Source organism: Triticum aestivum, chromosome 1B (assembly GCF_018294505.1).
Source record: "Triticum aestivum cultivar Chinese Spring chromosome 1B, IWGSC CS RefSeq v2.1, whole genome shotgun sequence".
In the NCBI taxonomy this organism is placed as follows: Eukaryota; Viridiplantae; Streptophyta; class Magnoliopsida; order Poales; family Poaceae; genus Triticum; species Triticum aestivum.
In genome coordinates, this window is record NC_057795.1 from 355,350,291 (window position 1) to 355,375,021 (window position 24,731).

Genomic DNA, 24,731 nt, shown 5'->3' on the forward strand with positions numbered 1-24,731 from the left:
GTGCAACCCGGTGACGTATCCCGTGCCTTGATCCAGCAAGGAGGAGGGAGAGGTTGAGGAAGAAGGCTCTAGCAGCAGCACAACAGCGTGGTGGTGATGGAGTGGCAGTTCTCCGGCAGGGCTTCGCCAAGCTCATGCGGAGGAGGAGAGGTGTTGGGGAAGGGAGGGGCTGCGCCTTGGATGTGGTGCTGCACCCCTCCCTCCACCCCTCTATTTATAGGGAGAAGGGGGAAGGGGGCCGGCCCTCTAGATGAGATCTAGAGGGGGGCGACGGCCAAGGGGGAGGGGGCTTGCCCCCCAAGCAAGGGGGGCGCCCCCTTTAGGGTTCCCCTCAACCCTAGGCACATGGGCCCTAGGGGGGTGGCGCACAGCCCACCTAGGGGCTGGTTCCCTTCTACATACAGCCCATAAGGCCCTCCGGGGCAGGTGGACCCTCCCGGTGGACCCTCGGAACCCCTCCGGTGGTCCCGATACAATATCGGTATACCCCGAATATTTCTGGTGACCGTATGATGACTTCCCATATATAAATCTTCACCTTCGGACCATTCCAGAACTCCACGTGACGCCCGGGATCTCATCCGGGACTCCAAACAACATTTGGTAATCACATACAAATCTTCCTTATAACCCTAGCGTCATCGAACCATAAGTGTGTAGACCCTACGAGTTCGGGAATCATGCAGACATGACCGAGACAGCTCTCTGGCCAATAACCAACAGCAGGATCTAGATACCCATGTTGGCCCCCACATGTTCCATGATGATCTCATCGGATGAACCACGATGTCGAGGATTCAAGTAATCCCGTATACAATTCCGTTTGTCAATCGGTACGTTACTTGCCCGAGATTCGATCGTCGGTATCCCAATACCTCGTTCAATCTCGTTACCAGCAAGTCACTTTACTCATTCCGTAATGCATGATCCCATGACCAACTACTTAGTCACATTGAGCTCATTACGATGATGCATTACCGAGTGGGCCCAGAGATACCTCTCCGTCATATGGATTGACAAATCCTAGTCTCTATTCGTGTCAACCCAACAGACACTTTCGGAGATACCTGTAGTGCACCTTTATAGCCACCCAGTTACGTTGTGACGTTTGGTACACCCAAAGCAATCCTACGGTATCCGGGAGTTGCACGATCTCTTGGTCTAAGGAAATGATACTTGACATTAGAAAAGCTTTAGCAAACAAACTGCATGATCTTGTGCTATGCTTAGGATTGGGTCTTGTCCATCACATCATTCTCCTAATGATGTGATCCCGTTATCAATGACATCTAATGTCCATAGTCAGGAAACCATGACCATATGTTGATCAACGAGCTAGTCAACTAGAGGCTCACTAGGGACATGTTGTGGTCTATGTATTCACACATGTATTATGGCTTCCAATCAATACAATTATAGCATGAACAATAGACAATTATCATGAATAAGGAAATATAATAATAACCATTTTATTATTGCCTCTAGGGAATATTTCCAACAACCATCTTGTAGCGACCCGACCTCAGATGGTCAAGTCTCTATGCTTAAGTGTCATCCCTGGATCGGTATGCTGACACACAAAATACTCGAGGATTTATAACAGAGGTAAATCACATGTATAAAGTAACAAAAAATACTATTACCTCAATCCATATAGCGGAAGTAACAACAAAGCTGTGGATTCCCATCAACACCAACGACAAAGTTGAGTGTAGATATCGTAACCCTAACGTATCACTTACTCGTCGTAAGATTCCTGCAACATGAGACGTTGCAGCTATGTAGGTCGGTACATTGAATGTACTGGCAAATTCACACCATAGAGCAATGATGAATAATGGCTATCACTACATGCATATTTGTTTGGTGGAGGCTCTAAGTTTAATTTTTGCATAAAGCTAATTTTTCCCTACAACAAAGTAATAAAAAAAATTTAACTACAAAGTTTGTTGAAATTATTGAGAAGGTAACCCCAACTAGATCCCTAATTAACATCAATAACCCAACAAATTATTTAAGTAACATGATGAGATCAATCAAATAATTCAAGTACCAGATACTCAAGATGTCCATAACCGGGGACACGGCTAACCATGATTAGTTTGTACACTCTACAAAGGTTTGCGCACCTTTCCCCACAAGACTCGATCTCCTCCGTTGGATTTCTCGCACTACATGATGTTTGAGAAACGGATGACCGAGACACAGTCTTTCAGAATCATTAACTCTCTACTCCGGGTAAACAGTACCACCTACATCCCCTACATCTGCTAGTCTACCTCTTCAAGAGCTCACGCAACTTACTCAACTATGCCAGAGCCCATAATTGCTTGTGGCTGCACACGGAAGTTTCTAGCATGAATAATCTTATGATCCCTTTGAGCCTAGGTGGCATTCCATAGGGTGATCGCACGTGTACTCGGGGATCCCCTTGGGCAAGCACTGGGTTCTCCAGGTGCCCGGGCAAACCACTGGATGCTCCAGGGTGCCCCAACCAATCTTCCCAAATGTATATTAAAGTAGCCACCTTAAGTTAAACCCTTAATTAACAATATCTCTCACATCTTTCATGAATTCCCTCAAACCAAACCACGTCTACGAGCACAGCATAGCAATATAAGCATAATGTAGTAACACCCAAGGGTTTGAATATAATACAATAGGTTTCTACCTCATCAACTACTCCCCGGTACCCACATGTTATCAAACCTAATCATGCAATGTTTGAGCGTAAAACTAATGCACAAAAACTGGGGATAAGAAAATATGATCAAAGTGTGAACTTTCATGTACTGTTGATGAAGATGATTCGCACTCATAATCCTGATAGTCCTATTCGTCACACTCCGTTTAATCTATCGAGAGTAGGCAATTGCACACATAAGCACTCATGCAAAGAATCAAAGAAAAGATCTTGGAAAATTTCGAAAACAAGCAATTAACTCTTGCAATAGAAAAACAATTTTTAGCAGTACCAAAATTGAGTGAATTTGGCCTTATCAGGAAGTTTAGGTCAAGAGCTTCGATTTGCAGAAAGAATCAACTAAAACAGAGGTAAGAAACTCAAGAAACAAACGAAACAAGATCGAATACTAATCTGAACTCAACTTCAATTTTAAATTGTCAAAAGCATGTTTAAGTTGGTTTACTGGACAGATGGGGTCGTTACAAAGATTTAGACGTTGGTTTCAACGAAAATGGAGGTACGGATAAAAAGATATGATCAAAAGAAATTTGATCATGAATCTGAACAAATTTCGAAATTTGATAGTTGCAAAAAGTTTATTTGATACATTCATTAGATAGGTGGAATCAAGACAAAAATATTGGCATTGGTTTCGTCTAATTTGGATGACCGAGTAAAAAATTATGGCTATTTGAAAATCAGGGCTATGCTATTTTACGGAAGAAAAATAGCTATGGCTAAAAGAATTCTATTCTTAAAATGTAACTACATGGACTAATTTATAAATCTAATTATTCTATCGTACTAATCTAGAAATAATAAGCTACGAGAGTATATATAAAAAGAATACGAAGAAAGATACATTTATAAGGTAGAGAAAAGACGACTTCACGGAGAGGAGACGACTTCCAGAATTTTTGCCGGAGAGAAGTAATATATTTTTCTTTAGTGAATCTAGTCAAACCAAAATATATTGATTTAATCCGAATCAGATGATTTTTGGAGGCTCTATGAGAGTATATTTATAGGTGGAAAAAAGACTTAAGGGTCAAAGGCTAGGCAATGTGAGACTAAACGAAGATGTAAAAATAGTAAAAATACAAAAGAGAAAAACACACGGGCTAAAGTGTTCGGCCAGCCAGCGCACGCGCTGCAGTTTTTTTTTGAACTCTTTTTTGAAAAAGAAATATTTCTAAAAATTAATATATTGGTTTTCTCCAATCATAACCGAAAAAAATAAAAACAGTTACGGGCCTGTCTGCTGAATATGTTGCGCACGTGGGCGACAGATAGTTCTGGGCCGCACATGTAGTTTTTTTTAAATAGAGGCAGAAAAGGAAAAACTGAATAACCAAAATGAAAATAAAATTTTACATAGGCATATTATATATCAAAATTTTCATAAAAATATTTTCTACAACATGAACGTTTACCGAGCGTGAAATAATATGCGCAAAATTTTAAATAGAGCAAACAGTGCTACTGGTTCATTTAAAAACCAAATAAAATCATTTTAAAAATACCAAAATGATTTCAAATTTATTTATCTCCAATTTTCTGATGTAGGGAATCATTTTACCCTATTTTCCGTATATTCTATTTTTGGAGAAAAATAATTTGAATAAAAACCCAAATACTCCAAATTAAAAATAATTTCAAAGGGACTTTAAATATGATTCTTTTTGAACTTCAACTCATATTTCATATGATTTGAAGAAGTCATTTTTTCTTCTCTCTTGAAAATCATTGAGTTGCATAAAGTTTCTGAATTGGAAATATTTCCAAATGAAATTCAAATCTTTTCAAAACCCTTTTCATTTATTTCAATGGAAAAAGTCATGTCATCTTCTCTCTATGGTTTTGTATTTGAAAAGAAATTGAATTCATGGAGACCATAAAAGCAAGATGAAAGTTTGGGAAAATCCTTTTATTCCCTCTCATTTAACTTTCAAAAGTTTCAAATTTCACTCAATTTCACACAGCACATCACACACGCAATCAAAACTATCTAGTTAATATAACATTCCAAAATTTAGAATTTTGGGATGTTACAATATACCCCTCGAACCTGCTGACCTCCTTATCGCGAAGAAATCTCTTGTTTTCTTTTCTTGCTGTTTTTCTGTCAGATCTAATCCACCATCTCCGCTTCAAGCTCCTCCAAGGACAAGTTCTTCGAGAACGTCATCAACCCATATCTGCGGGAGGTGATGCAGCATCCTCAAGCTATTCAGATGCGCAATGTGGTGTTGCATATCCGCGATGTGCAAGGCCTGAAGGGAACTGGATCCGTGGAGGCCAGGCTTGAAGCTATGGAACAGGAAGTCTTCCGCTGCAAGGGGATGGTGGAACATGGACTCAATGCCAATCACCTCATGATCGCGGACTACACCCGTGATCTCAAGGTGGATGGCAATTCCATGAAGGACATCATCTTCTCCTTCAAAGAGCAAATCAACTTCCTCCAGAGCCAGATCTACGACCTCCAAAACCAAGTCTTTGAATATGAGGCAAGGTTTAAAGGTATGAGTTTGGCTGCCGGTTGCAGGAATCGAGAGACTCACTCTTCCTCTTACGACGGTGAGCCTCTACCATGGAAACCTGAGGACAAGATTGCTTCTACTTCACCACTATCACCTCCTTCTTCATCACCAAAAGAAAATTGAGTATCGGGTATGGGCACTCCCCTTGGCTTTCGTGAAGCTTGGGGAAGGTTCCCCAGTATCGTATCATCTCCACTATCTTTTGCCTTTACTTTTCTTAGTTCAATCCATAGTTATCTTTTGCCTTAGATGAATAAAAGTTAGTTCAATCCTTTCTTTTCGAGAGTTTGCTTAGTGATCTATCTTTGTAATCATGTGCAAGATATATAATAAACTTTAGTTTGAGTTCTGCTTCTTTTACTTTCATGTTTCAATAAAAAAAGGAAATAAATAAAAAAGATCATATGCTAATCTTATGGTAAGTGATGACATTGCACAAGGAAAAGTATAAGTAGAAAATTTTATTGTACATTGAGAAACATAGCATTGGTCAATGATGCAACTCATGAAACAATTAATAAGGGAAGAGAATATTCACATGCAAATACACTATCCTGGAATTCTTCTGTGATTGTGAGCACCCATCAAAATATTTTATGCCAAAATTGTTGACGTTGGATAAGGAAGACAACGTAATTATTTATGTTTGTTCATATTCACATAGAAGTTATATTGTCATAGATCCTTCAACATGTGGTGCTTGCCCCTCACTACTGCAGGATGTTGCTAACATGACACTACGATCAGAGACCCTTTTACGAAACTGTGTGCGATGCAATAATTGCAAACGATGGTGTAAAAGAACCGTCCAAAAAGGTGCAAAATGTTTGCGATGACGGATGCATCAAACACGGTTCAGATTTGACTTGCGTGTGCGATGCTGGGTATACGGTTGATCAAGCAGAACTATTTGCGATGAGGTAGAACAACAGAAACGAGCAACCTAATCAATGTGTGTGCGATATACAACATACAGTTTGCTCCGATGAACCGTTTGCGATGATTTAGGTGAACACAAACGATTCAGCGTAACAAGATGTGTGTGATACCCGACAAACAGGTAGGTAATCAGAATTGTGTGCGATCATTATAAACAGCCCATACGGTCTTTTTTGTGAATTGTGTGTTCGTCAGGGCACACAGTTCAACAAACCAACTTGTGGGTGATAATGTAGAAGATCTCTGTCGAATACATATTACTAACCGTCTGCGATGAGATTGATAGGATAAACAGAGATATATACAGTCTACTTAATTTAGTCCTTCTTCTTCTTCTTCTTCTTCTTCTTGTTGGATGGCCCCGCGACATCGTCCTGGCGAGAAAGCTTCTTACCGTTGTTCGTTGGCTTTTCATCACCGTCGCCATCGTCATCGTCGTTGCTGTCGTCGTCATCCTCCTCCTTGTTCGACCATTCCTCCTCATCATCATTGTCGTCCTCTTCTTCGTCCTCCGACGGCTCCTCGTCCGTCTAGTTGTGGTCTGACAACTCTGGAGGTGGCGTCCCTTCCATGAAATGGATATAATCGAGGTATGGGCTCGACGCCGGACTCATGGAAGACGATCAGGATGATTCCGATGTTGACCTATCATCGGGCGCCAGACTGCTGGCCGAACTGTCGTCCTCACTGTCGCTCGACATGGTTGTCGAGTGTGTGCCAGTGTGTAGCGCGGCCTGCTGGGGACGATGAGGATGGTGGACACTTAAGAGGGGTATGAAGAGAAGAGAAACTGCCAATTGAAGCAGGGGTTGACGTATTATCTAACCGCAATTATTTGTACCTAGTTGCTCCAAATTCCCGGGGTTGCACAGGACTCCTATTGGCTATTTGGCTGGTTTCCTTTTTCAGGACAAAAACAAGGAACAAGTTTTGGGATTATGCACCGGTAACGGTATGAACGGAGTAGGACAGTTGGCAAGCAATACATTGAGCTCTTCTTATTGATAAAGCCAGTAATAATAAAACTAGAAAGAAAAAGAAAAAAGACAAAGAAAAATATATGCACGAATCTTCGCGTAACATCAATGGCATAGGACCTAGATGTGCATTACTTAGAGCACATCTATATGTGCTTTCGCAATACTGTCAAACAAAACCCCTAATCATCATTGCAAATAACACATAGAACATCGCTAATGCGACAACCACAACTACACATGCTTGTTCCTTCTTGTCTCTTGCTTTCATCTGTTGCCTGTGATTGATTCATTCTTGCTTCATTGTATTGATTGTACATTCTAGATCAGTCAGTTTCTTCTTCATCTTAACATTATCTTCTGCGAGCTTGGTGATAACACTCCGAGCCCTGCCATGCCATTCTTCATCCAGCCAGTTAACAAAGCCACAAGCCTCATATCCCTGTCAATGTTAAATAGTATTCAGGATGAGCGGTGGTATTAACTCAAGTAAAACGATGAACTTAGCACTAACCTCTAAGGGGCAACTGAGAAACCTCCTGCCAATGTCGAATCCCTCCGTGCATACATGTCGAGCGGGAGTGTGCCCATGCACAAAACTTACCTTTTGGTACTTCTCGGTGGCGCAAAACTTAGAGTCGAACTCATGTTGCGGGAGTCTGGAGTCATGCTTTGGATCCAGCGGCAAATCGCTTTCCTAGGGGAGGTTCAATTCAGGACGGATTCAGCAAGGAGCTACTTTGGACATGCTAAAAAAGACCATGATTGATTGGAACCTGACAGGACGATTTAGATCCATAGAACACCTGCGTTCTGATGCCTTAGGCAAGTGCTCTGCGGCGACCGCTATCGTGGCGGCGATACGAGCAGGAGCAGCCGCACCGAAACCATCAACACCACTCGCCCGCATTCCCCCAATGTCAGCTCCACGCAAGGGAATTTGGAGGCTATGTAGGGATTTGGGGGAAATGGGGGAAACTGTGGGGATAAGCTAACGGTCGGGAACTACTTATGGCACTATACGTTGGAGTATACAGCACACTGTTTATACATGTCGTTTGGGTCATGTATTACAACGTCACACACGATTTGTGCACCAAATCGTGTGAGAAGACAACGTAGGTGATACAAGGTTGTTGTTACATAACCGTATGTGATGTACTACACTGTACATATAATTGAGTTACGGTGATACCGTGTAAACAGCCGCTCTGCGGATATCTATAAAAAAAACAGCCGGTACGCATATAGAGATGGAGGCGGCGGCCTAGGCAAGGGCTACCAGAGAAGAGGTCAATCCTCGGTCGGTGGGCAGTGGCGGCGTCATAGGAGGTCAATCCTCGGTCTGCGGTGGGAGATAGGAGGAGCTCAGCCGTCAAGGTCGGCGGCAGCGTGATTCGAGCACATCCATCGCGGTCGATGGCGGGATAGTGGAGGTCGAACTTCAGGCGGCAGCTGCACTAAGCTTTGCTCCTCGACCCTGCTATCTCGGCGTGCCACCACATCACGCTTGTCTGTCTGCTGGGTGGAGGTTGCCGCACGGCTAATTAATGAAGGTATTCTTTTCGTGAGTGGCTTAATTAAGGTATCCAATTCCTAAGGGTAGTGATGTACTAGTACTCTGCGTGTAAATTGACTGGCAATGAATTTTGGTCATTGCACGTCTGGATAACAATATGGAGCGCCCTCAATAATTATGAAAGTAAAGCCTTGTGATTTATGCGCGCATCATTGGGCAGCAGTTAGTCCATGTATCAATGTTGTTTGTTTTGTTTTTAATTACCGTTTGTGTGGTGCAGATGGAACGATCTGAATAGATGAAGGATCGAAATACTGCATATTTTATCAGCGGCGTGACAGAGTTCATGAATTTGGCTGAAAGTACAAAGAGGAGAATTGGTGATGCGTATTACATCTTGTGTCCATGTGCTGATTGTGCCAATACAGAGTCACGTGTAGTTGCAGATGTCCACTGGCACTTAGTCTCTCAGGGATTCATGGATGGATATACACGTTGGACCAGACACAGTGAAGACGAGGTCATGGATGAAGATACCCAGGGCTGCGAGATGCCAAACCGCGATCAGTGTCACATGGATGTTGAATCTAACATCGGGGCACATGCGTCAAGCTACCAATGGAACACCGGAAAGCCAAAACACCCACTGGAAAACCAAGACGTCGATGCAGATGACGACGATCTTGATATGCCAGATTTTGCTGTTATGATTGCAAATTTCGAGGGCCCAGACAAGGATATGATTGGGTACAAGGATCTGCCAACCATTGATGCAGACTCCAAGAGAGAATTGTATCCAAGTTGCAAAAATAAATATTCCAGGTTGAGTGCTGATACGTCCATTTTGCATCATGCTTTTATATCAATATTTATTGCATTATGGGCTGTTATTACACATTATATCTCAATACTTATGGCTATTCTCTCTTATTTCACAAGGTTTACCATGAAGAGGGGGAATGCCGGCAGCTGGAATTCTAGCTGGAAAAGGAGCAAAAGTTGGAAACCTATTCTGCACAACTCCAAAAGTCCTGAAACTCCACGAAACAACCTTTTGGATTTGATAAGAATTTATTAGTGAAAGAAATAGGCCAGGGGGCCCACACCCTGTCCAGGAGACAGGGGGGCGCGCCCCCCTTGTAGGGCGCGACCCCCTATCTCTTGGGCTTCCTGGTGGGCCTCCGGCGTCCATCTTCTGCTATATCATCACTTTTACCCTGGAAAAAATCATGGGCAAGCTTACAGGATAAAACTCCGCCGCCATGAGGCGGAACCTTGGCGGAATCAATCTAGGGCTCTGGCGGAGCTGTTCTGCCGGGGATACTTCCCTCCGGGAGGGGGAAATCATCACCAATGTCATCACCAACGATCCTCTCATCGGGAGGGGGTCAATCTCCATCAACATCTTCACCAGCACCATCTCCTCTCGAAACCCTACTTCATCTCTTGTATCCAATCTTGTATCAAAACCAGAAATTGGTACCTGTGGGTTGCTAGTAGTGTTGATTACTCCTTGTAGTTGATGCTAATTGGTTTACTTGGTGGAAGATCATATGTTTAGATCCTTTATGCATATTATTACTCCTCTGATTATGAACATGAATATGCTTTGTCAGTAGTTACGTTTGTTCCTGAGGACATGGGTGAAGTCTTGCTATTAGTAGTCATGTGAATTTGGTATTCGTTCGATATTTTGATGAGATGTATGTCGTCTTTCCTCTAGTGGTGTTATGTGAACGTCGACTACATGACACTTCACCATTATTTGGGCCTAGAGGAAGGCATAGGGAAGTAATAAGTAGATGATGGGTTGCTAGAGTGACAGAAGCTTAAACCCTAATTTATGTGTTGCTTCGTTAGGGGTTGATATGGACCCATATGTTTAATGTTGTGGTTAGGTTTACCTTAATACTCCTTTTTGTAGTTGCAGATGCTTGCAATAGGGGTTAATCATAAGTGGGATGCTTGTCCAAGTTAGGGCAGTACCCAAGTGCCGGTCCACCCACATATCAAATTATCAAAGTATCGAACGCGAATCTTACGAACGTGATTAAAACTAGCTTGGCGATAATTCCCAATGTGTCCTCGGGAGCTCCTTCTTCATTATTAGAATTTTTCCAGGCTTATCCTTTGCTACATAAAGGATTGGGCCACCTTGCTGCACTTTATTTACTTTATTTACTTTTTGCTCGTTACTATCTTATCACAAAACTATCTATCACCTACTATTTCAGTGCTTGCAGAGAAAACCTTACCGAAAACCACTTATCATTTCCTTCTGCTTCTTGTTGGGTTCGACACTCTTACTTATCGAAAGGACTACGATAGATCCCCTATACTTGTTGGTCATCAAGTGCCACCCTGGCGCTTCTCAGATTTAAAGCAGCAAACGGTCTATCAAATAAGGGCTTCACAGAGATGTTAGGTATTTTCAAAGAAAATCTTCTGGAAGATAATGTGCTCCCTAGAAGCACGAATGAAGCGAAGAATTTTTTTTGCCCATTGGAACTTGAAGTACAGAAGATAGTAATGATTGTATATTGTACCATGGTGAGTACAAAGATTTGCGTGCATGTCCTAAATGCAAGCATGCACAATACAAGCGCATGAGAGCAAAGGACAAGTACAAATTGGACTACGAGATCAAGACAGGAATCCCGTTCAAGGTTGTTTGGTACTTGCCTTTAATTCCAAGGTTGAGGCGATTGTTTGCAAACCCTAGAGAGGCAAAGAGGTTGTGGTGGGATCATGTTCAGCGAATTGCGGATAAGTATATGAGGCACCCGAAAGATGGGGCTTAGTGGGAATTAATTGACAACAAGTTTGAAGACTTTCGCAAGGATCCTAGAAGTATAAGGCTCGGGGAGTGTACTGACGGGATGAATCCTTTTGGCGATATGAGCACTAATCACAGCACATGGCCGGTGCTTCTGTGCATATATAACCTAGCTCCTTGGTTGTGTATGAAGAAAAAAATACATTATGATGTCAATGATTATCCAAGGCCCAAAGCAACATGGAAATGACATCGACATTTACTTTCAGCTACTGGTAGAAGAACTGCTGACAGTGTGGATAGATGCACCTGCTGTAAAATGTTATGATGCTTACAAAAAGGAGATTTTTGATCTACATGCTATGCTGCTACACACCATTCAAGATATGCCGGCATTAGGCAACACATCGGGGCAGAAAACAAAGGGAGATGTAGGGTGTGTCACATGCATGGATAGGACAACTAGCAGAAGACTTCTCAACTCGTGCAAAACCGTGTATTTGCGTCATCGTAGGTTCTTACGGAAAAATCACCCATACCGAGAGATGAAAGCTGAATTTGATGTTACGACAGAGGTAGAAGTGGGCCCAATACCCTATGATGGGAGGTGGTCCACAACATGGCTAAACAAATTAATGTTGTGCTTGGCAAGAATCACGCTAAGACATTGAAACAAACACCCAAGGGTCAAGTGTTTAAGAAGAAATCAGTGTTCTGGAAATTATCTTACTGGGAGATTCTACGTGTACATCACTGCATCGATGTCATGCACGTAGAGAAGAATGTATGTGAAAGCATCCTTGGTGCTCTGCTCAAGATTAAAGGTAAAAGAAAGGATGGTGAGGGTTCACAGCTTGATATGCTTGCTGATCAATCAAAAGTCAAGAGTGAAGTAGAAGATGATGAAAAATTCATCAAAGCTCGCAAGAGTTACAATTTCAGTACAAAAGAAGCAACATAGTTCTTCACCTATTTGTTGTCAGTTAATACACCCTCTTCCTACTTCGCAAACATCAGAAGTCTCGTGGATGTGAGCTCAGGTAAAAAGAAGTTGGGAAACACGAAGTCACATGATTGCCACGTAATGTTGACACAAATCCTCCCGGTGGCCATCAGTCTGTTCGACAAAGATATAAGGAACACACTGATTGAGCTCTGTGATTTCTTCAACCAACTATGGCAGAAAGTTGTAGATCCTGAAGAGCTGGATCATATGCAAGATGATATTGCAATAATATTGTGCAACCTAGAGATGTTTTTCCCACCGTCATTCTTTGATGTGATGGTCCATCTCACTGTGCACCTTGTCCACGAGATAAAGTATTGTGGTCCTGTGTTTCTTTGCAACATGTATTCCTTTGAGCGGTTCATGGGAATACTGAAGCGTTTTGTCGAAACCGAAACCATCCAGAGGCAGGCATCCTACAGGGTTATACCGCAAAGGAGGTGGTTGAATTTTGCACCGAATACATGAAACAACGACCAATAGGTTTTCCCCTCTCTAGCCACGAGGGAAGGCTGAAAGGTAAGTCGGTCCTTGCTGGCACGCAAATGGCTGCACCCAGAGAATTGATAGAGAAAGCCCATTTGACGGTACTGCTTAACAGCCTAGTTCTCACCGCTTACGCCAAACAACACTTGGCGGAGATACGCCAAATCTTCTTAACAATGGTGCCTTTATCAGATGTGGAGATGAAGGAGCACACTAAGAACTACGCCGAATGGCTGAAGAAGCGTTTGACACAAGGATCCATCAATGACATTGCTACGTGGTTGGCACAAATGCCATAACCTACGATGTTGATGTACCAAGCATATGACATAAATGGATACACGTTCTACACTGATGAACGTGATGATAAGACCTCATATCAGAACAGCTCTGTTCGAATAGAATGCATGACTATAGATGAAGCTGATAAAAGGGTATACTATGGAACCATCAAAGAGATTTGGGAGCTTGACTACGTGAAAGTTAAGGTGGCATTATTCAGGTTCTCATGGATCCCTCTTGGTCAAGTAAAGGTTGATGTTACAGGAAGACCTATGTTAACAGGACAACGATGGCATATCACGTGGACCCGTTCATTCTTGCTAGCGACGCTACACATATTTTCTTTGCGGAACACCCTTTGCATAAAAACTGCCATGTAGTGATGCATGGGAAGAGGAGGGTACTGGGTGTCGACGATGTTGCTGATGAGGACGAGTACGATGAATTTGGTGAGTTGCCAGCCAAGGGATCACTGTAACAAAGAAGCATAAAATCATCAGAAAACCCAAGTTCATTTGGGGTCAACTTAATGACCCCAGTTCCCCCATGTACATGGGAATTTAGCCGTAAGACTAGTCTTTATGCCTATGCTGCAACTTAATTCGTTCAATTTAGAACTGTTGCGTGTACTGAATTTGTGAGTTATGCCCAGTTTTCTGTTGATGTAAGAACCGTTAATATGTTGACCTTGATATGCTGTCAGCTCAGGCAATGAATATGAACTGTTTTTTGTTATTATTATTATTATTATTATTATTATTATTATTATTATCATCATCATCATCATCATCATCATCATCATCACCATTAGATCATAGAGGTAGCACACTCAATTGATCTCACTACAGTATGTGTGAACAAAAATATGTATGCAATCTGGTTGACAAAACCCCGCCCACGATCTTAGTCGTGCGTTCTGATTGGCCAGAATCCAAACCCCACGGATCATACGTCTGCACTGTTAGATGCTCCCAGATCGAATGGCGATCCTCATCCCTTTCGATAGCACATGCAGTTCCGGTTGTAATTTTTTTATGCACAAAATGCACGTTAAACTCAAAAAATGTCTTAAATATAGCTAACGATACCCAAAATGCACCAGAAAATAAAACTCGTGGTATAATGGTGATTGTGTACTGTGGAAATATTTATGAGGCCAAATGATGAAGTCACCGACCACATGAGTTTGAATTGACACGTTTCCTTTGGGAAACCATGATCCTTCATGTGAGATGCTCCGGTTTGGAAGGAACGTTCATAAAAACTTGTGCCAAAATTTACCATTTTGTTCCACGGGGTCGTGATAGCACGCCACGGGCACACATCGATTTTGATGATGTCCGGACTCCATCTGAATTTCCTGTAATTAAAATACCAACTAGGCCTACGCCAGTGGCCGCACCTCGCGGCTGAAATGTTTGAAACTTCTCCCCGCTTCTCGAACAAACGGATGAAAACTCGCAAAGCGACGCACAAATGATCTGTACACCTTCTTTGCTAGGCTGGTCGTAATGGGATATCATAGCTAGTATCATGCCAACTAGGCAATTTTGATGGGCTGTCGTAGAATTAAATGAAGAAAGAGAGGGTTAAGTATCATATCATGAAACCGTTTTCGTATTGAAATGTTTTTCTAATTCCTTATGGTTTAAAAACAAATTCGAATACGGTCAAATTTGATTTCGAATGCGTATTTTTTTAAATTTGTCGACATGAGGCAAATAATATACCATTGGAAAGATATCGAAAATACGAAACTTAGTCATATTGAACATTTTCTAAAATTCACAACCGCTGAAGAGTAATTTGGATTACGGTGAGACTCATCGTGTTGATTTTCCATTAGAAAAAATAGAGTACTTGTACTGATCTATGTGTGCGTTTGTACTGATGCATTCTTCAGAGAGTAATTTTGAAAGGTTCCGAAAAAAGAGTACTTGAAGTGATGTTTGCATGGGTTTGTACTAATTTTTTTCACTAACTAGACTTTGCTCTGTTTTGGGTAATATTTTTGCTCGTAAGTTTTCAACGGTTTATTGTATCGTCGCCCCTGTACTTGCATGGTTTATATCATCGAACTGAATGATATTTTTTTCAAAAAGAAAATGTTTTTTATTCTTTTTTTGAACTAAAGATTTTTTTACAACAATGTTCTGGACTTCTCTTATTTTACGACTTGTACTTTTCTCATTTGAATTGCATGGGGTTTCTTTTTGCTTGATTTTTACAAGTTGAATTTCGGTCATTTCTTTTATTCCAAACGGACCACCATTTTTAACTTGTACTAATCAATATTTTTAACTTGTTGGAGAACTGATGTTGTTTTGCAAGGTGGACTTTCAATATAACTCGCAACAAGTTGGCACCATGTTCACTACAGCAGCTATGCAATATAGGAAACAAACTTTCACCAAAAAAACTGAGAACAAAATGCTTCATGTGCAAATTTCATTAGGTACCAAACAACAGTTCTCCAACAATACAGTCCAAGAGTCCATAGAGAATTTTGTTCAAGATTACATATATGCACTTGATTTTATATATGAGAACAAAATGCTTCCTGATGTCTACTACACAACCTTCTTCTTGTAGACGTTGTTGGGCCTGCAAGTGCACAGGTTTGTAGGACAGTAGCAAATTTCCCTCGAGTGGATGACCTAAGGTTTATCAATCCGTAGGAGGCGTAGGATGAATATGGTCTCTCTCAAACAACCCTGCAACCAAATAACAAAGAGTCTCTTGTGTCCCCAACACACCCAATACAATGGAAAATTGTATAGGTGCACTAGTTGGGCGAAGAGATGGTGATACAAGTGCAATATGGATGGTAGATAAAGGTTTTTGTAATCTGAAATTATAAAAACAGCAAGGTAACAAGTGGTAAAAGTGAGCGTAAACGGTATTGCGATGATAGGAAACAAGGCCTAGGGTTCATACTTTCACTAGTGCAAGTTCTCTCAACAATAATAACATAGATAGATCATATAACAATCGCTCAACATGCAACAAAGAGTCACTCCAAAGCAACTAATAGCGGAGAACAAACGAAGAGATTATGGTAGGGTACGAAACCACCTCAAAGTTATTCTTTCGGATCAATCTATTCAAGAGTTCATACTAGAATAACACCTTAAGACACAAATCAACCAAAACCCTAATATCACCTAGATACTCCATTGTCACCTCAAGTATCCATGGGCATGATTTTACGATATGCATCACACAATCTCAGATTCATCTATTCAGCCAACACAAAGTACTTCAAAGAGTGCCCCAAAGTCTCTACCGGAGAGCCAAGAACGTGTGCCAACCCCTATGCATAGGTTCATGGGCGGAACCCGCAAGTTGGTCACCAAAACATACATCAAGTGGCACGTGATATCCCATTGTCACCACAAATAAGCACGACAAGACATACATCAAGTGTTCTCAAACAAAGACTCAATCCAATAAGATAACTTCAAGAGGGAAACTCAATTCATCACACGAGAGTAGAGGGGGAGAAACATCATAAGATCCAACTATAATAGCAAAGCTCGAGATACATCAAGATCGTGCCATAGAGGGAACACGAGAGAGAACACGAGAGAGAGAGAGAGAGAGAGAGAGAGAGAGAGAGATCAAACACATAGCTACTGGTACATACCCTCAGCCCCGAGGGTGAACTACTCCCTCCTCGTCATGGATAGCGCCGGGATGATGAAGATGGCCACTAGTGATGGGATCCCCCTCCAGCAGGGTGCAGGAACGGGATCCCGAGAGGTTTTTGGTGGATACAGAGTCTTACGGTGGCGGAACTCCCAATCTATCTTGATATTCGAAGGTTTTAGGGTACGTAGGCTTATATAGGCGAAAGAAGTCGGTCGGGGGGTGCTCGAGGGGTCCACGAGATAGGGGGCGTGCCCAGTAGGGGGGCGCCCCCCTATCTCCTGGGCTCCTCAAGTATCTTCTGACGTGGACTCCAAGTCTCTAAGATGATAATCTTCCAAAAAATCATGTTCCGAAGGTTTCATTCTGTTTGGACTCCGTTTGATATTCCTTTCCTTCGAAATACTGAAACAGGCAATAAAACAACAATATGGGCTGGGCCTCCGGTTAATAGGTTAGTACCAAAAGTAATATAAAAGTGTATAATAAAGCCCATAATCATTCAAAATAGGTAATATAATAGCATGGAACAATAAAAAATTATAGATACGTTGGAGACGTATCAAGCATCCCCAAGCTTAATTCCTGCTCGTCCTCGAGTAGGTAAATGATAAAAAACAGAATTTTTGATGTGGAATGCTACCTAGCATGATTCTCAATGTAATTTCTCTTTATTGTAGCATGAATGTTCAGCTCCAAATGAATTCAAAATAAAAGTTCATATTGATAAAAGAAATAGTAATACTTCAAGCATACTAATCAAAGCAATCATGTCTTCTCAAAATAACATGGCAAAAGAAAGTTCATCCCTACAAAATCATATAGTTAGGCTATGCTTCATTTTTGTCACACAAAGATGTTCCCAACTTCTATACCCCCGATGACAAGCCAAGCAATTGTTTCATACTTAAATAATCTCCAACTTTTTCAACCTTCACGCAATACATGAGCGTGAGCCATGGATATAGCACTATGGGTGGAATAGAATATGATGATGGGGATTGTGTGGAGAAGACAAAAAAGGAGAAAGTCTCACATTGACGAGGATAATCAATGGGCTATGGAGATGCCCATCAATTGATGTCAACATGAGGAGTAGGGATTGCCATGCAACGGATGCACTAGAGCTATAAATGAATGCTCAACAAAAGGAAACTAGTGGGTGTGCATCCAACTTGCTTGCCCACGAAGACCTAGGGCATTTGAGGAAGCCCATCGTAGTAATATACAAGATAAGTTCTATAATGAAAAATTCCCACTAGTGTATGAAAGTGACAACATATGAGACTCACTATATGAAAAACATGGTGCTACTTTGAAGCACAAGTGTGGAAAAAGCGATAGTAGCATTGCCCTTTTTATTTATTTTCCTTTTTTTCTTTTTCTTTTTTTTCTTTTTTTCTTTTTCTTTTTTTTGGGCCTTTTTTTTCTTTTGGCCTTTCTTATTTTTTTGGGCAATGCTCTAATAATGATGATCATCATACTTCTATTGATTACAACATATGAATTACAACTCGAAACTAGAACACGATATGACTCTATATGAATGCCTCCGGTGGTGTATCGAGATGGTGCAATGAATCAAGAGTGACATGTATGAAAAATAATGCATGGTGGCTTTGCCACAAATACGATGTCAACTACATGATCATGCAATGGCAATATGACAAAAGTAATGCATGTCATAATGATAATGAGCGGAACGGTGGAAAGTTGCATGGCAATATATCTCGGAATGGCTATGGAAATGCCATAATAGGTAGGTATGGTGGCTGTTTTGAGGAAGATATAAGGAGGTTTATGTGTGATAGAGCATATCATATCACGGGGTTTGGATGCACCGGTGAAGTTTGCACCAACTCTCAAGGTGAGAAAGGGCAATGCACGGTACCGAAGAGGCTAGCAATGATGGAAAGGTAAAAGTGCGTATAATCCATGGACTCAACATTAGTCAAAAGAACTCATATACTTATTGCAAAAATTTAGAAGTCATCAAAAATCAAGCACTACGCGCATGCTCCTAGGGGGATAGATTGGTAGGAAAAGACCATCGCTCGTCCCCGACCGCCACTCATAAGGATGCACAAGCCAGGTACACTTCATGTTTCAAATTTATACACAACTTTAACCATACGTGCATTCTACGGGACTTGCTAACTTCAACACAAGTATTCTTTAAATTCATAATCATCCAACTAGCATGACTTTAATATCACTACCTCCATATCTCAAAACAATTATCAAGTATCAAATTGATCATAGCATCCAATTCACTTCGTATGATAGTTTTCATTCAAATTACCATGTTGTTTAAGACTCTCAAAATAATATAAGTGAAGCATGAGAGTTTATTAATTTCTACAAAATAAAACCACCGCCGTGCTCTAAAAAGATATAAGTGAAATACTAGAGCAAACGACAAACTACTCCGAAAGATATAAGTGAAGATCAATGAGTAGCTAAATAATTATGTAACTATGTGAAGACTCTCGAACATTAAGGAATTTCAGATCTTGTTATTGTATTCAACCAGCAAGAAAAACAAAATAAAATGACATTGCTAGGATAGCACAACTCATGTGAAGAAGTAAAAACTTAGGCTCAACCGATACTAACCGATAGTTGTTGAAGAAGAAAGGTGGGATGCCTACCGGGGCATCCCCAAGCTTAGATGCTTGAGACTTCTTGAAATATTGTCTTGGGATGCCTTGGGAATCCCCAAGCTTGAGCTTTTATGTCTCCTTAATTCCTCTCATATCAGGGTTTCTCTTTTTATCAAAAGCTTCATCCACACCAAACTCAACAACAACTCGTGAGATAGGTTAGTATAAACCAATGCAAAACCTTACCATTTTCTACTGTAACAAATCACTTAAATTATTATTCAACATTGCATTTTCATACTAAATGCCTCTGCATATTTAATACTCCTATCCTAAAATAGAATCATTAAACAAGCAAACATATGCAAACAATGCAAACATAACAGCAATCTGCCAAAACAGTACATTCTATAAAGAATGCAAGAGTATCAATACTTCCCTGACTCCAAAAATTATGAGAGAAAATTCCCACTGTAATAAATTTATCAGAGCTCAATATGAAAAAAGATTCAACATTATACCATTCTCTGACTTTTCTAGGGAATATTTGCAACAGTGGTAAACTTTCTGTTTTCAAACAGCAACATGTATACTAGCAAAATAAGCATGGTAAAGGCTATCCTTGACATTTTTATTGAAAATAAAGATGCAAAACATTATTCTAACTAAAAGCAAGCAAAAATAACAAAAGAAAATGACGCTCCAAGCAAAAGACATATCATGTGGTGAATAAAAATATAGCTCCAAGTAAAGTTACCGATGAACGAAGACGAAAGAGGGGATGCCTTCCGGGGCATCCCCAAGGTTAGGCTCTTGGTTGTCCTTGAATATTACCTTGGGGTGCCTTGGGCATCCCCAAGCTTAGGCTCTTCCCACTCCTTATTCCGTAGTCCATCGAAACTTCACCCAAAACTTGAAAACTCACTACAACAAAAACCCACCTATAGCAACGCATACCCACCAACGAAATGATAATATGTGTTGTTTGTTTTATTATTAATCTCCCACCTCCCCAACTTATCCCACCCACCCCTACTTTGTGCTAACCTCCTTTCTCTCCAAAGGAAAAATCCAACCTCCCTGTACGGGCGTACCCCCCATCCAGCACTTTTTCTTATCCCCAATCTCCCCTTCCTCATGATTCCCCTCTCACCCCGAGCTCCATGACCATGACGCTGCCCGTCACCACCAATTTCTGCTAGGTGAGGCGCTTTCCCACGACGTCACTCACAAGCCCGGCTGTCGTGCAGTCCTCTCCTCTGATGCTTCACTGCCGTGACTTCCTCCTCGCTGCCACACATGCCCCTGCAGCAACCCTAGCCGCCACGGGCCTCCGGTGCGACTCCCGCGTAGGCCCTCTACCCCGCATCTCCGTATGCGCCGGTGCCAGCTCGGGCTCAACGGTGTTGCCCGCCTCTGGAGACCTCGCCTTCGATATTGACGATTTAGTAAGGAATTTCTCTGCTCTGCTCGTACCCTCTCTAGATCTGGTTCCTTGTGGTGACATAGCATCGTTCCATGGTCGATTCTTTTCCGGAAATCAGAAGCATTGTCTACGCTACCTAGTTTCAGTCGTTGTGGTATCATGCATCACGGATGGATAACAGCTCATCCCATCACGGCCAGTGACCTTGCCGGAGGCTCAAAATTTCACTTCACAATTCTAGGTATTTTAATTCGTGCTTGCATCTTTCAGTGTGCAATGCTATTAGTTCTGCACATGCAAGCCAGTTGTTTCTACTTTGGTTGCTCTAATTGGATGTATGGCTGAGCCCGTATGTGTTAATTCTGAAAGAGTGCTTGTGTGTCCTTTTTTTATCTCAATAGTTCGTTCTTGCTGCTATTTGTGTGGATGAATCCTTGCCAATTTTATTGTCACATGTCGTGTAATACTGTAGGAATAAGTCTCACATGTGTACATCTTTCCCAATATTCCTCTTTATTGTATATATAATCCTTATTTTCATCTTGCCTTACAGGTTCTGAAATTGACATTGCTTCAGCCAACATGTGTGTGCTTGTTTGATTGCATTCTCATCCTAGTAGCAGTTCAATCTGTTCTGTTGATGAACATGCAGGTGAGGCTGCAACATGGTTTTGAGTTACCAAAATATTGTCTGCCTTAGTTAACAAATAGCTGACTCATTTCAATGGTTGATCCGCCTGCTGAGTTGAGCATGAAGTTTTGGTCTGACCTTTTCATTGCGGTGCTTGCAGAATGGTGTCGTGGCAGCACTGCACAATTAATTAACTACGCTGAGAAACATTGTAGCTCTTCTTTTCGTGCCCACACACTATGGAGCCACCAGCCTGCTCGATTTGCCCTCACACAGTGCCAACCCTGTGAGAGAAAATTATGGTACTGATTTCTTAGGTTATAAGGTTATGTGTTCCCCTAGGATTTAAGATGGTGAAGTTACTTGATGTAGGACCTAGGGTATACTATAACTGTATCACCTTTTGTTGTTTATCGGCTTGCTTCAATAAGAACTTCAGTGCTTGAGTCCAACCCTTTAAGGTTTCACTTTGCTCCAATTACTCAATCAGAACTCGTGGTTCTATATGTTGTAGGCTCTGAACTTCCTTCAATCAGAATCTATTTTTTCACAAGATTATGAAATATTTATGTCCCCCAGGTTCTTATTGGCCAATTTCTCAGATTAGGAGTTGATATAAACATCAATATGCTCAAGGTAATAGACCCTACTTTGCATAGTAAACCATATTGAGCTATTGTGAATGCAAAACATCTTTAATAACTGAAGATGATGTCACAACCCTACTTTGGTTTATAGATTACAAAGAGATTGCCCAATCTAGAAAAGAAAAGGTGTATGCCAAACTGAAGAGTCGTGTGACGTAAGCAGCTGAGATGCTAAAAAGTTTGTGTAAGTTCTACTGGCTTGCTCCCGAATATTAGCTTGCTCGAATAGAAAATGTCTCAGAATCTTCTGAAAGATCATTTGTTGATGTTATTTGAGCAAAGAAGTGTGTAATTTCCCAATCTACATTACTACTAATGCTATTTTGATGTAATGCTACATTTGATATCTTCTAGCATTCCTTTTAGATTTTATGCTACGTTTGAATAGAGGGTTGCCAAGGGTCCTGTAGCTTACAGACGCTAATATCTCATTTTGTCAAGATAGTTAAGACTTCTTGTACTAAAGTTTACTATATCAATTTTGTACTAAAAATTTACCCTGTTTTACTAAATTATCTTGCTACTAATTTTTGCATTGCTGTACTAAAATTTGCCTTTCTATTGTTGTACTAAAATTTAACCATTGAGTAGGTAGGAAGAATTCTACGGAGCAATAATAATGATTAAGGAGCGCCCAGGAGAAACCAAATCACAATCCACTCCCAAAACATAACCAGTACATGATTCATGATAGAATTGCACTAGACACATGACAATTGTATAACTCCATGTAGTAGAGTGTACCTGATGCCTATATTGTTCCTTTTTAACTTGTTCGCAGAAACCAGTATATAAATATATGTCTTGGTAAATCACATTGTGAGCATGTATCTCGGTACGTAATTCAGGCACATTCAAATTTGGCCATGTGTGAATCATTTTCTTTGAACATAAAGTATTTTTGAGTTGTTGAAACCTTGCATCTATTTGTATTTTCTAGAGAACTATAGATCTTTCTTTGAAACCAAACAATGTGTTGTGTGTTAGCACATGTTTATTTAAGGGAAATACCTCATTTCTTACAGAGTATGTTTGCCTTAAGGTCTACATGGACTCAATTGATGACATATAGTAGATTTTTTCATAAGAAAACAAGGATCAAAAGTGTTTGTCAGATGTAGGCTATTACTCTCCTTTTGTGCATACAAAGCTACTAATGTCATGACCTTCAACCTCCTTTACATTTTGCTCCTCCTTTACATTTTGCTGATCTATTAACTTGATTTTATCTACAGTAAGTTACTCATCTCGTTTCTTTGGTTTTGTAGATTGTCAAGATAAAATGGATAATGCATGGCTTGGATGCTGATTGCAAGGATGCGAATGGTGCTACAACTGGATAATTAGAATGTCATTTTCAGGATGATGTTTGAAACATTATAGTTGATTGCAAGGTCTAGAAATTGGCTACTACTTGATAGTTTCACATCTTGTAATCTTTGGATCCTGTTCTTTGTAATGCAACATAGTTGATTTAATATATGAGACCTTCCAGTTTATTATATTGTGTCTCCTATACACTAGATATATTGACCTTGTAATTCTGGATGTCAATATATAAAATATCATAAATTATTCATGCCATGTAGAGAATCCTCTAGTCGTTGCCATGACATGCTACACCATTGTGCAGGGTCACCAACGCATATGATGTGTTGTTAGGCTACAACTCTATATGTTGCTACCTTACAACGCTTCTACATGTCGTTTGCCAACGCAAGTATATATGTTGTGGTAGACCCTAGCAACGCCACCTATGGCAACGCATATTAATTTGTTGGTGTAGACATGAGCAACGCATATATGGACATACGACAACGCATTGATGCGTTGCTGAAGGTTTTTTTTGTTGTGGTGACTTCAACCACACAAAACTCAACACAAAACTCGTAAGCTCCGTTAGTATAATAAAACCACCACTTAGGTACTGTAATGAACTCATTATAAATTCATATTGGTCTAATATCTACTGTATTCTAACTTCTCTAGGTTCATACCACTTAATACTAGCCATAGATTCAGCAAAATAAGCAAACAACACATAGAAACAGAATCTGTCAAAAACAGATCAGTCTGTATTAATATGTATCAAACGTATACCTCTGGAACTCCAAAAATTCTTAAATAACTTTCTGGACCTGAGGAATTTGTCTATTAATCATCTGCAAAAAGAATCAACCTAAAATAACTCTCCAGTAAAAAATGGCAGCTAATCTTGTGAGCGCAAAAGTTTCTGTTTTTTTACAGCAAGATCACATAAACTTCACCCAAGTCTTCCCAAAGGTTCTACTTGGCACTTTATTGAAACAAAAGCTATAAAACATGATTACTATAGTAGCATAATCATGTGGACACACAAAAACAGTAAGGTTAAATATTGGGTTGTCTCCCAACAAGCGCATTCCTTTAATGCCTTTCTAGCTAGGCATGATGATGACAATGACGCTCACATAAAAGATAAGAATTGAAACATAACGGGAGCATCATGAAGCATATGAATAGCACATTTAAGCCTAACCCACTTCATATGCATAGGGATTTTGTGAGCAAACAACTTATGTG

General features: G+C 40.7%; 1 long non-coding RNA gene across 2 annotated transcripts; it reads left to right on the forward strand.

Annotated features, from left to right (window-relative positions):
- Positions 1–20,553: 20,553 nt before the first annotated feature.
- LOC123091321 (uncharacterized) lies at positions 20,554–23,656 on the forward strand. Of its 2 annotated transcripts, XR_006443036.1 has the most exons (5): positions 20,554–20,913; positions 21,445–21,543; positions 21,683–22,158; positions 22,261–22,353; positions 23,438–23,656. It is a non-coding gene; the product is annotated as an uncharacterized lncRNA (long non-coding RNA). The 2 variants fall into 2 exon arrangements; XR_006443035.1 differs by having other exon boundaries at positions 21,683–22,353.
- The last annotated feature ends 1,075 nt before the right edge of the window (positions 23,657–24,731 follow it).